Source organism: Ammospiza caudacuta, chromosome 10 (assembly GCF_027887145.1).
Source record: "Ammospiza caudacuta isolate bAmmCau1 chromosome 10, bAmmCau1.pri, whole genome shotgun sequence".
In the NCBI taxonomy this organism is placed as follows: Eukaryota; Metazoa; Chordata; class Aves; order Passeriformes; family Passerellidae; genus Ammospiza; species Ammospiza caudacuta.
The window spans coordinates 13012268-13026241 of NC_080602.1; the positions used below are offsets into that span (position 1 = coordinate 13012268).

At 43.2% G+C, this 13974-nt stretch overlaps 1 protein-coding gene across 1 annotated transcript in view; it reads left to right on the forward strand.

Moving 5' to 3' along the window:
* Positions 1–1312: 1312 nt before the first annotated feature.
* Positions 1313–13974, forward strand: part of HERC1 (HECT and RLD domain containing E3 ubiquitin protein ligase family member 1) — a 99251-nt gene continuing 86589 nt past the window's right edge. The window contains exon 1 of the mRNA XM_058811735.1: positions 1313–1482. The gene's annotated coding sequence lies outside the window, so the exon portion shown is untranslated. The remainder of the gene's footprint in view (positions 1483–13974) is intronic.

Genomic DNA, 13974 nt, shown 5'->3' on the forward strand with positions numbered 1-13974 from the left:
TTCTGAATTTTTGGACTTTGAAAACACCTCTGGTTTTCAAATTTGAGATTGTGGGATGTGTATGTAAATTACACTTCTGAAAATTAAGCCCTGGTTAAAATAGGTGTTAGGTTGTTGGATCAGGATTGTGCTTTCATGGAGATGGGGTTATTCTCATGTAAAATCCTAGCAACTATTGAGAAAGATGGGACTCAGCAGAAAGGCAGACAGAGTGCAAGGCTCTAGGAAGCTCTGGCTTATTAATTCTACCTTTATAAAGATGTAAGGTGGTGTTTTAACAAAGACATTACAGACAGCTCACTGAACAGTCTTCAGTCATTTTTGTGCCCAGGTGAGCTGAGGCCAGGCCTTTCTCTCTGACCTTCAGTCACTGCATACGGCTCCCAAGCAACTTCATTGCACAGAAACCACAGCACGCAGCGCTGGTGTCCATACAAACCCTTCCCTGACTGTTCCAGGTAGGAGCATGCTGCGAGTGTAGAATCTCTTGTACTCAGGACTAATGTTGGTGATGCATTAGGGAGCTTTATGGTGTTTTCCCAGCTGTGGTGTTCTCTGTGTGTCCCATGGGGTGAATCTCAGCCTGCTCAGGGAGGCACAGTGTAATTGTGCTGCTTCCAGCCCTGGCAGGACATCTGCTCCATGCAGGGCTGCTTCTGATATTCACCACCAGGGCGTTTTGAACAACAAAATACAGGTTCCTTTCAGTAAAGGGCCAAAAAAAAAAAAAAAAAAAAAAAAAAGAAAGAACTAAATGGAAGGAAAGGGAACATTGAAAGAATTTTCTGCTTTGCTGGGAGAAAAAAAATAAATCTATTTTCTATGTATTATTCTGTTTTGCATTAGAGAACCTGGAAATGAAGTGATGTCTGGGAAAAAAAAGAAAAAGCACAGTTAAAAAAAAAAACAAACCACAAAAGCCCACAAGTATTTTTATTAAAGTATGGCTATTTGGCTAGTTTTATTCTTATTTTAGTAGTGATGTTTTTTAATCTACATATATTTTTTATTAGGAGAAACACACTGATTTTTAATATTTTTTTGTTTGTGCCTGGAAATAGTACAGACTGTCAAAAATAGCAGAGATATTTGTAATTTGCTAATAAAATATTGGAAAGCTGGACGGGTGTGTGTCTGTGTTTCCCGAGACCAGGGCCTGAGGCGAGGCCCCTCGGCCGCAGCTGTGGAGCCCAGGAGGGCGGGAAGCGGCAGCGCCTCAGGGCAGCGGGAGGGAGCGGGCCGGGGCCGGCGGCTCCGGGCGGGTTTGTGCCGCCCCTGCCCCGCAGCCACGGCCCGCTGGGCGTGAGGGGCTCCTCGGGGTGCAGGTGGCGGGAGGGCCGCTGTGGGGCTGCGGAGGAGCCGCCGCCGTGGCACCGGCTCGCCTTTTGGTCCGAGAGGGCTTGATGGGCTCGACAGACCGCGCTTCCCCCTCAGGAGCGAGGCTCCACAGCTCGAAGCGGGTCCCGCACCCTGGACAGCGAGGTAAGCCCAGTGACTGCTGAGCCCGGCAGCTCTGCTCTTGCTGCCCTCGCCTTTGGTCTGTGCTCTCTTACTCCATTTACTTTCACTTCCTCCTATTTTCTTTTAATAAGAGCTGTTGTTCCTGTTATACTTGTATGTAAGTCAAGGAACTTGTATGTGCAGGGAATATATTTAACAATGTTCAGTTGAGGATTAAAGAACTCGGAGGCATTTCTTTTCCCTCTCTCGTTTCTATATGATCACTGTAACTGGCTGACATTCTGTATTGCTCACATAAATGTCTACTCTGACTTCACATAAACTTCAAACTTTAACAACTTTAGTGCTCAGATGGTAGCTAATACATGACTTTCAGCATGCAAATTTCAGTGAGAGGAGTTAAAGAGGGTCAGGTACACCTTGTTACTAGGCAGGGCTGGCAGGGAACCATTACCTGTAAGTGATCATGAGCCTGATGAAGTGATATTGCAGCAAACTCCATCCAGCTGGGGCACAAAGGGTTGGAAGCTTGTGCAGGATGGCCAGACTGTGGCCTCCTCGCTGTATTCTGAGGCTCAGGGGCAGAAGTTTGGCCCTGAGGCAGAGCTCTTGATGAGTTGAGAATGTGAAGGTTTCAAATGGACAAGAAGTCATGGTCCTTGTCACGGTGAGTAACTTTGCAGAGGGAAGGGTGGATTAAGGAGAAGTCTTGGGGAGCCCTGATGGAGTGGAGAATGGGCTTTGGCTGTCTGAGGAGATGGGAAGGAATGGCTGATCTGGCTGTGGGTCTGGGGCTGGTGTGTGCACAGGGATCTGTGGCCATGCCCTGTACACAGTGCACCCCGTATCAGAAACGTGGGTGATCCAGAAGTCTCAGCATGGATCTGGGTTCTACCTGCAACTCCTTGTGCCAGAGCCTGTTCAGGAGTCTCCTCACAGTGTCATTGCTGGTGTATATGCTGTTATTTTTGAGGGGTATGTGCAGAGACTATCACTGAGCATTAGCTTTTTATAGCAGTTTGCTACAACTTGTGGCCACATCTCAGAGGTGTGACATTTTCCTGTTCTACTTGGAACTGTGCTCAGTCACAGCCTTTTTAGGGTGGGATGTATCCACTCAGCAGAAAACCTAAGAAAAATGGTGCCACATCAGTATTTCCTAAAATATTTTCCCAAGGATGAACCTTTTGAGCTACGTACAATGCTTTGTTAAATATAATTGTATGAAGTGTCTTGTGTGCATGTGAATTGTCTTAATATAACAATTATTTGGTAAAAAAGAAGCTCTTAGGTAATTCAGTTACCTTTTAAATCTTTTTACTCTATATATGTAAAATATGCTGTAATATATAGGTATTAAATTTGAATTTAATTAGATTAACTGTTTTGAAGTGTGGAAAAGCCTTTCTAATTTTTAGCTTACAGCCTCTCATTCAGCTAGCAAAGGACGGGAAATGCTACATTTTGGTTTGGTCTTAGTTATGTAATTCAAGAGAGAGCAACATAAAGATGGAGATTTGGTCTTGTTGCTGAGCCTTTAATCTTGTCTTGGTTCATGCTGGGCCTTTAAAACCTGTAGCATATAAAGTTAAGTCCTCAGAAGTCTGCAACAAGCGAAGTCTGATTTTGAAATGTGAGTGACTCAAAGCTCATGATGATGAAAAGTTGGGAATATGTGATGCTGCTCTGTCATCTGGAGTGCTCTGTTTCCCTGCACCTGGATCAAAGCAGGCAGAATGGCTTTTCTGACCTGGCACAGGAGTGCTCTGCAAGCCAGTACTGAAATATGCAGTGTTCCCTGCACAGTGTGTGTCTGTGCCTGGATTTGTGCTCCTATGAGCAAATTAGAGATTCCAGATCCTTTCCTGAAGTTTGGTTATTGTGCCAGGAAGAAATTCTGCAGGACTCTGTGGGACACCTGGAATGACACAAAGCAGGAGGCTGTGTAGCTGAAGTAGATCCAAAGCCAGCTGGTGGGGGCAGGTCAGTCACCAAACATGGTCTGTCATGCCAGGGGTCACAAGCTGACAGACCTGTGGTTAACTGGTTAACAGACTTGTGGCCCAAGGTCGTGCTCTTACGCAAATACTGACCTACATTTAGGGTTTTTGGGGTTTTTTTTAATCCCAAGGACCAAATTCATAGAGCTATTCCATTTGGCATGCATAACGCTGGAAAAAGTATAATGTACAAAGTTATTAATGCAGAGTCTATACTGAGACTGGAATGCCACTGTAAATGGAACCATGCTTATGAGATGGCTGATCAGTTAGCAGAGCAAACTGTATAAAATTATTTAGATCTCTACTTTTGGGCTTTCTAGAGCATGTAAGACAATTTATGATTTTTTTGAGGAGTGTATCCTGGTGTTACTGATGGAGAGGTAAAAATAGTAATGTATGTGGAGCTGCAGGGACCTCAGTTTTTGCTGTAGTTGGTAAATATAGAATTTTGAAGACTGCTATTAGAGGAACCTGGGTAGTGCTGCTTTCAGGAGGGACAGCTGTATTTTCTGCGCACAGAAATGTCTCAGTGAGGTTGAACCACCGCTTGTTTCCTTCCTGTAGTTTCTTTCCATAGTTAGCTGCAGCAGCTCCATTCCAGAAGTGATTTCCTGGGTCTCAGTGCTCAGAGCCGATGGTGTCCTCCCATTGTTTTGCTTTGAAAGCTGAGGCCATTTAGTCACACACAATGGCGTGTGCTCAAGGCATTTGAGCTAAAATACAGAAATTGTCCTTGTGTGCCTTGTGGCTACCAGAGGTCTCACCCCTTCTCAGCCGAGAGCCCTCAACGCCAGGGTAGTGACAAATGCTCACTCCCTGTGCTCTGAGCAGCCTCCCTGGCAGAGAGGGAGCCAGAGAGAAGCTGCAGCACCTCTGGTAGCTGTGTGGAAGGACTTGGCCATCTGTGCAGGAGGAGCTTGGTGCCGGTTCCAGGTGACAAGTCAGGGCTGCCCCCAGAGGCAGACACTCTTCCACCGTCCAGTACAGCACTGAAGGAAAGAAGCCTTGAAAGAGGAGTTTCAGGTATGCCTTTTTTATTCTATGAGTTATCTAGGGCCCATTAGTAATTATGGAAATGTTTTTCTGTTATGTGTAGAATGATTTGAGGGCTCTGATGAGGTGCTGAAAAGCTTTTTAAATTTTTTTAATGGTGGGGAAAAGCACCTGCAGTTGTTTATTTTAACTTGGTGTAGTAGGTCCCTGCCCTTCAGTGTCTTTTTTGTAGGGACTGAATGTGCCTCAGAGGGCAGGCAGTTTGTTGGGTATGCTAATTAATAATTGTAGAGTCACACCAAGGGTTTTAAACATTAGCACATGTCAGAGTTGCTGTTTTTAGTGGAAGAGTTCTTGGAGCCTGCCACACATGGGTGGGGTGCACCTGAGGTGGCACAGCCTGCATACCATAGCACAGGCAAAGGGCTTGAGATAGCCTTATCAGTCAGATCCATATGTGCATAAGCAAAGTCTGCCAGCTTTCGCTTTTCATAAAATACTGTGGAAAAAATGATGCACTTTTCATGAAAATGAAAAGTTTGCTATTTGCATCATAAGGGCTGAGGAGGCAGAAAACGTAAGTTGAATGCATATATTCTATCTAGGAAAGGATGGTTTGGGGCAGATGTGACAGGGGAGGTAGGGGAGGTGGGGTTTCACTTCAGAAACAGCAGTGATCTTCAGTGAGAGTACCTGTAAGGGAAAGACCTCTGAACAAAATCTCCAGAGAGCAGAATGAAGATAAATGTGCTAGTACACCTTTCTAAAAACAAGGGAGTATGTTTGGAAGAGTTTGTGAGTTCCTTTCCTACTGGTTTTGATGCAGGTTTCTTGCCTTCTTTGCCTCACCCCAATGTGTACTTCCACTCAGATTTTTCATTTCAAGGAGCACTGACTGTTTATTTCTTTTAAAAGTCACTGGAAGGATTGCAGATGTTCATTCTGTTTGTTTTGAAAATCAGCAGGCTAGGGACTGTTAGAAATGGTACTGAGAATTTTCCCAATTGATGATGATGAACTTTTGTTCTGTTTAATGGCTTTGGCTCCACTGAGTAAAGTAAAACTTGATGGAATTTTCAGATGGGGTTTCATTTTTGCTAAGTTCAGGTACATGATAAGTAACAGTTACATGTGGGGAAATAGAGGCTTTTTCACCACCGGATGTCATACCAAGTCCATGTGTCTTTAGAACTATCTGTGCAAGTAACTCATGTCTAGTTTAAAGGCAGACCAAGCAGGGTCTCACACCACTGAAAGTATCTGCTGCTAGAAAACTCTTGTTAACAGAAGAGGGCAATAAAAATTTCTTCTGTCTTAAACCAAAATAAAAGTACAGCAATACCTGAATGGGAGAAAAATGGCAATGCTGCCTGCAAGTCTGGGACATGACTTTGAGCGTCTTTTGGGACGGAGTCTTCATGACAAAACCTGCACTAGCAGTTTGCATGCCTTAGCTTCAAGCAGTTTCTGCAATTGAAATTAATTAAAATACTCACTAGCTGCTGTTCTGAAGTGTTTGGCTCTCCTTTTGTTACTGCTCATATGAAAGGGGATGCCTGATCTTTAATAAACTGCATGATCTGCAGGAACTTCTGGCAGAACAGTGTTATTTTGGAGACGCAGATCAGCAGCCAAGGAGGTGAATTTTAGCAAGGAAGAGGACTCACCTGTCCCTATCAGTGTTTTTGTGAGCATTAGAGCTTCTTAGAAAAGTGCTGAAAAATCAGAGGGCTGAATTGTGGGGGTTGCTGCTGCTGTCCAGGAGCTGCTCTGTGTACCTCTGGTGAGTGACCCAGAGCACATGGCTGAATTGGCCTGACACTTTTTGTTTGAGTGGTCACTATTAGGGAGACACCTTCTTTGCCCCCTGAACAGATACCCAGTATACAGGAGGGTTAAGGGGAGGCTGCTGACAAGGTACTGCTTATCTGCAAGGTGTTATTTATCTGCAAGTGGTAGATAAATAAATACTCTTCGGAGGCTGTGGTGGATGTAGCATTTCCTTCTCCTTCTGTCATCACTTCCATAAAATGTAGCCAGGGAGCAACACCCTGAGTGATAAAACTCTGTTCACTCCAAATGGCACTGACAGGATTGTGGGATTGCCAGTCCCACCAGGTTACAGGGCTGGTGGGGGGAATCCTTTGGACCCCAGAAGGGTGACCAAAGGCCTAAAGGAGACTTTTCAAGCAGTCCCCACATGGTTTGGCCTGTGTTCCTGACTCTGCACCCAGAGAACTTTTCATTTGTGACAAGAATTAGATTATTTTCCACTCCTTAGTGGAAGAATCAGTGAAAGTCCCTCTTCTAAGACTGCAGCAAACTAATTTTCTTCCAGAAAAAGTTGTGTTTTGTGGGACCAAAAGGCACCTTTCAGAACAGGTGTTCTAGTATCTTTGTTCATATCTCCTACTAGAGCATCAAATGAGCTCAGTGGGGCTTTCCTGGCAAGCTGGTAGAATGCATGCCCTTAAATGACTAAATCAGTCTGATTCCATTTTCCTCCTCTGCTTGTGAGCAGCACAGATGGTTCTGATTCAGGTAAATGCACCTCACATGGCAATGCTGCAATGCTGCAATGCTTGTGGTGCTGTGCATTGCACTCGTGCCAGGACCTGAGAGTGGCTTCTGCAAGGTCTTTTGGGTATTGAATTTCTGCACCTGAATTTAAGGCTGATAAAGCAGTTGACAAAATAAAAAAAATTGTTAGGGAGTTCAATTAAACCATTGTCTAGTAAGTATTATTAAGAGGTAGCTGAAATGTTAGTTCTCTTGGCTTTGGTTAGGACCAGTGTCTATCTCAGTCTGCTTTGAAACGAATTAAACTTAAACCTGCAAGGCGATGTGCAGTAATTAAGAAAAATAATTAATAAAATCAAGAAAAATGTGCTTGGGAACCAAACTGTGTGACTTGCTTAGTTTAAGGCAAAAAAAATCTACAACTATCTGTCAGAATATATTGCTTTGTCTCAGAAGAAGTGGAAACTAGGGAAATTGAGCAAAATGAACTTCCAACATGGTCATGGGAGTTTAAGAATCAATTGAAAAGCTAGTTTCTGTATTAAATCAACACTAGTGTTCATTTGTTATCAAGTTAAGACATTTTATTTGGTAGCAAAGGAAAGCTGAGAATGTTTAAATGCTCCTTCACACAGGTCTCCCTTACCCTGCCCAGCCTCTTATGCTTTTTTGTACTTGTAGCAGCTTTGCTTAACAACTCCCTAGAGAAACAGGGAGCAAAAGATAATACAGATATTTTGTTAAAAAATAAAAAATCTGAAACCACTAAATTAAAAAAAAAATGGAAAGTTATAAAATCTTATGTACTTTTCAAATCAATTTTATGCAGCTGCTTTTAATCAAGCTTTCATAATGTTTATCTACAGTAAACTTTTCCTGTACTTAACAGCTATGAACAGCTGTTGCCAGCCCAAAGAAAGGTCATGTTAATGTCCTGGTATCATTCTAATTGCATGAAGTAAAGATTTTCTCTCCAATTTCTCTTTCTATTGAGTACTGCAGCTTTCCTGTGCTCTGTTGAAATTCTGTGTGAGTGAAGCTGTTCTCAGGCAGTGCAGTTCATGCCAGACTGGTGGTGTTCACCCCAGCACATGTTAAGTCTTAAGTACTTTGGAAGTGACACACTGTTTACTTTTGACTGTTGTTCAGTAAAAATGTAAATATAGGACAGTGATTTTGAGGGCAGTGACTTCAGAGAAAGTTGTGTAGAGCTCTAAAACGTCAGCCAAGATCTCTTCTGACCCAAATGCTAAAGATCAGCAGAATTGACCTACATTGTAATAAAAATGTGTGTGGTCTTCAAATGGCATAGCTAATTAACACATAAAAGAAACTAGCAAATTTGTTACAGTACTCTATTTAAATCCCTTCCCATGTTTGTACATGGTGTCTGAGCACTGTCTAGTCGTGGGCAGCTTTCAGAATGGTGTGAAATATCCTCTAAGGCTTAGCAAGACACTGATTCACTTGACTTGTTTTGTCACATGGGTTCTTGCTCACAACAATTGAGCATGTTTATGAAAAGTCTAGATTCAAGCTTATTTTTAAATATAAGCTTAAAACCTTCTTAACTTCTTACTGAACTGTAACTTAAGGGGAGTTAAGCATCTGATCCCCTCAGAGTTAAGATACAGAAATGATGACTCACTACAGTGAGAAGTTGCTGGGCATTTGCTGGGTGGTGCTCTTTTGTTCTCTGTTGCAGTGTCCCAAAATGAGGAGTGACATTGTGTGTGTGGAGGTGCCCATGGCTGGCCCAGTGCCAGGCTGCAGTGCAGATGCCCTGTGGCTGTGAGCAGCATGGCTCTGGCCTGCCAGGCTGGCCCCTTTCCCTGGCACTAATTGCTTTCAGCGTGCCTGAGCTGTGCCCTGCTGCTCTGCTGGGATCCAATGGCTCTCCTTTGTTTCTGTGCTATAGTGGCCTGCGCTCCTCCTCCTGTGTCACATTCCTGTGTCAAACTGTTGTGTAGCACAGCCTGATTTCTCATGCTGTAAAATACATTATTTTCAGATAGAGGGGAACATCTAGAATTGAAATAAAGGTCTGACCCTGAGCTCTCAGGACAGGGTCGCACATGTCTACCAAATGCTCTTCTGAAGGAGCTCTGACCTATGCTGCACTCTCTCTCTATTTAGATCTAAGCATTCCTGTCTTTGCAAAACCTGAAAATCCTTCTCAGGGTCCTGCTTCAAAGGAAGAGCCCATATCTGTGCTCTTTTCATTGCTGTAGACTTTCTATCTGTCCTGCCTCAGTTTAGGCATGGCTGTGGATCCTGGGGCATGTTAGAGCAGCCTGGGCTGGAATGAACTGTGGTTTGAAAATTCACATCAGTGTGTGGAAAGATGGACAGGCAGATACCTGCCCTCCCTGTTATTTCACTATTGTTTTGCCTAATTGTCTTCCTGCTCCATGTGCCTGACAGCCTAATCTCCTCTCCAGTGCCCAGCTCTGGGACAGGTTCATCCCCATAATTCCCTGGTAGGGCATGGGATCATGAGGAACCCTAAGGACTGGGGTGTGCAGGGGTCCTGGCAGAGGGGTGCTGGAGAGCATCCCTGCAGGTCCTCACAGGTTCCTGCCCAAGAGCTGCCAGTAATGGATAACCAGCAGGGAGAGTAGCCTGGGCTGATGGGTGTTGTGTCAGGGAGCTTCCTGTTTGCCCAGGCCACCAGGACTACACTGTTGCTTTTGCAAAGGCCTGGTGTAAGCCATCGCTCTTCTTTCACTAATTGTACCAGTGTATTTATAAAAGTTTTTTACTTCATACTTTGTCCTTTGAAATCTGGAGGCAAGACCCAGCAACATTTCTTCAGGCTACCTTCTCTTTCAAATCCTGAGCAGAGGTTTCCTCTCAGCATTCTCAATCCATAGGTCCCAAATTACTTTCCTGCTGCTGCTGTGAATGGTCCTTCTGCATTACCTTCCTGTGGTGTTGATTCCTTGTTTTCACAGCAGCATTTCAGCTTTTAATTCAAGGAGGACACCCTAACATGAAATGTGCAATGTAATAGAAAGTGTTGTCCGTGTTGCTTCAACTGCCTTGCTGCTTTTGGTTTATCTGGGTCATGACTGTTGCATTGCTTCTAAACTGTGGCCAAAGTAAATGACTGCTTTTTTTTTTTTGTTTTGTCTTCAGTTGTGAACTTTAAACATCGTTCTTCCAGCAGCACACAAACAATAATATTAATTTGTATTATTTTATTCAACTGCTGCATTGAAAGGAGGACATTGGTTTTGGTTTTAGTTCCTTTGGGGTATGTTTCTTAAGACACTGTTACATGGAAGAAGAGCTAAGGACGTTTCTTGGAGTGGCATTTCCAGGTATTAAAATAGCTTGTTCTCTGTTGCATATGGCTATACATCCAACAGAAAGCTTGTGAATGATGGTGGGCCACTTAGAATCCCAGCACTGAAAATATTGCAGACAAAATAAAATACCAAACTGTCTCACTCCTGTGCCTTGCCCAGCTTCTCTGTTGTAGATAAATAGCTCCAGCATCAGCCTGAGGAAGTGCATGAGCACTGATGTGGGGCACATTGCCTTCCCAAGGTCACAGTGTTCCCCTGGAGCCGCTCCGTGCCAGGCTAAGGGCACACATCCCCTGGCAGGGTGAGGTGGCACTGCTGCTCTGGTCATGTTGTGTGTACTGAGCACAGGCCAACTAGAATAAAGTGTGTTTGCAGACTGGCTGGCCTTGCAGTGCAGGGGGCTGGGTCATGTGTTGATGAGAGAGACAAAATGGAAAATGTTCTTAAAAAGGGGAGAAAGGGTAGTGAATGAGGGCAGCAGGGAAATGACACTGAGGAGAAGCTGGGAGAGGTGGGAAAAGGTCACTGTGTTGGGCAGTGTGGGCAGCAAACATTAGGGCAGGTGGAGGGGATGGCAGTGGGTGTGGGCCAGTCCATGTCCTTAGGCATTGGCCACGCACCATGCCCTTCCAATACAATGGGGGTTTTGGTTCTGTGACACCCCACAGCAACAGAAGAGATGCCTATTTTCATTCCCATGTCACCATGCTGAAATTAGCCATTCTGGCACCCTTCTTATCAGTAGGTTTAATTCCATAGCTTTGACTTCATTCTTAGCACCAATATTCAGCACTGGATCACCTCACTGAAATACAGATGTGAGAGCAGGACCAAAAAGGATCCCAAAGCCTCTCCTTGCTCCAAGGCTGGCACAGCAGGCATCTAATTGTACATTGCTATGGCAAACTCTGTATGTGATAGCAGAGAGTAGGAACTTGGGGAATGCTTCAGCTGGAAGCAGAAAACTGACAGAATTTCTAAGCTAATTCAAAAAATGATCCATGAAGTTCAGATAGAGATAACTTACATCCCATCCTAAATATGCAAATTAGTCAGAGGATGCATTGATGGGCTGTTCTTTAGGACACCAGCTTGGATAAACAGGATGCTCTTTGCAGCCCTTTTTGTGCCAAGGGCAGAGCTTTCTATTCATCTATATAATTCATTTCTATATATTCTATTTCATTAATTTCTATATAATGGAACTGCTTTCCATTTCAAAGCAAAACTTGGGGTTATTTTTTCTTTTTCTGTTAGAGGAATTCCAGGCCTTTTTTAAACAAAAAAGAGAAAACTGCTAAGGTGTGTTGGGTAGTAGTTTGGTTTCACTCTTGAGAAGAGGAGTGAAAGGTTTTAAATGTTATTTTCCAAGTGATTCTGTAATTAAATTGATTTAACACTATGCAGAGCTTGATATAGTGCATTTGGAGAAAATTCAAAAGTAGGTGTAGGATGGGGTTTTAAATGAATTGTCTGTTGTGTATTTGCCTTGATCTTTTCTTACTTCCTTATTTTGTTTTTTTTTTTCTTTGAATCATTTTTATTGGCTCTTACGTGCTTTCATAATTTTCATTATGGAATTAGCTGAAGTGTTTAATGATAGAAATGTTTTAACTCATCTCTTTTCTGGGTGATTTAGGGCTGAATTAGCAATGTCAGAGAGGAAATGTCTGTTGGATGCTCTGTGATTGTGTCTGTCAAATCCAGGACTTCATGGCACATACAAATCCAGAATACCTGTGCAAGGAGCCCTGGGCTTTTGGGTTAAACCCTGGAATTGGAAAAGTTGCTCCATCTGTCCAGGCTTAGTTTTGACCTCTCTGAAATGAAGATGATGATAGCACTCCAAGTGAAAGAATTTTTTTTTCCAGCATTCATTTGGGAAGTGACCTTTATGCTGCCGAGTCTCCCTGGTGAGTGGGTGTGCTCCTTGCCCAGCAGCAGCCAGGTGCTGTGGTGGAGCAGCCCCAGGAGCTGGGTGGGACAGCAAGGAGGAGTTTGGAACTTTACCAGTCCCTTCTGCACAGAGCACTCTGAGCAGGTGTTCCCTTGTAAAAGGAGAATATTAGGTAACGTGCTGAATGAAACACAGCCTGTGCCAGACATATTGGGATGAGGTAACTCTGTCCTATTTGTACATTTCCCCCCTCTCATCTAAGGGAAAGAGGATTCTTTTTGAAAAATATTGTGAATCTCAAAGTGAAAGGTGTGAGAGGGTATTGTTTGTCTTGTGGTGTTTGCTGGAAAAAAAAAACTGAATGCAAGAACAAATGGGATGAGAGGAGATGTGGAAACAATGGGAAGAGAAAAACTGCTTTTAGCCTTACAGAGTAGTCATTGATTCATGAAAGCACAAGGATAATTCCTCATTGTACAGCTTTCAGACAACAGCTGGAATATTCACTTTGAGTTAAAGACTAGAAAATGTTAATGAACTGACAGAAGCCAAAGAAAAGTCAGTAAAAAACCCCAGCAGTTAGAGGACCAGACAAATAACTGCTAGGAAAAGGGAGGGAAAAGTAGTGGAATGGAATGAGCAAGGACGACACATAGGTGTCAGAATTGAAAAGAAGGATAAAGAAGGATAAACTCAGAGAAAAATCAATTGCTTTTGTAGCTCAAGTTCAGAAAGAGGAATTCTGGGGCAAAAATAGAGTTGTAAGTTTTTTTCCCTAAAAAGATTTTTTTGAAAATCTGTTGTTTTAATTTTATCTGGTTTATTCTGAGGAATGATCTAGATAATGTGGAAAAAGAAATTCTTTCTAAAAATGCAAACAGTGCATTTGAATATGCTGTACAGATGAAAGGTTTTTCAGTATCATTCAGGCCTTCAGGTTTCATGTGGCACAATCACCTGAGTACTGTGTGTAATCATGGTCTGGAATGTTACTAATTTTGAGGACAGCTCTTATCTTTTTTTATGCATTTGTATTCTGCAAAGAAAACCTAACTCCCAAATATAAAAAAATGCTTTTCCTAGGTTTAATATTTACCTTTTATGAGATTATTATTTATTCTGACTTTTGAAATTAAATTCTTGATGAAAGAAATGATGTATAGGATCTTGCATGGAAAATTGTGGGAAAGGATAATAATATTTTGCATTTGTGCAGAAAGATCAGAGTAATTTGAGAGCAGGTCTGTGCCAGTACTTAGATGTATAACTTACTTCAGAGAGAAATAACAAGGAAGGGGATTTAGTCAGGGTCAGATGGCCTCAGTGAAAAAACTGAAGCTTTTTGCTGTACTGAAGCCCTCTAAATAAAGGATTTTTTCTGGTAATGGAAATGGGGAGTAGATCAATGTTGTGCTTGTGAATTGCACAAACTTTAGTCTTTCTTTTGTAAACTTTTCACCTGTCTTGGGTTCCATTGAAGAAACCAGAACGGTGCTTGCTGGAAACAGCTCAGGTGTTCCTGTGCTGCTGAGCCCAGTTTGATGTTATGCAAGTCTCTGTGAACATTAACTGGTGCAGCCCTGTGGTGCTCCCTTTTGGGAGGGCTCTGAGGCTGCTGGGGATGCACACATGCTGTATTTGGCAGAGCTTGGATCCATCCCCTGTGTCCTGCCAAGAGCAGCTGCTCTGTGTGCTCCTGAGGCTCCAGGGCCATGGACGCTGGGTCACCTCTCCACTCGAAATGCAAAGGGACGGGGAATCTCCAGTAGGAAGCACAGAGGGGTTCAGA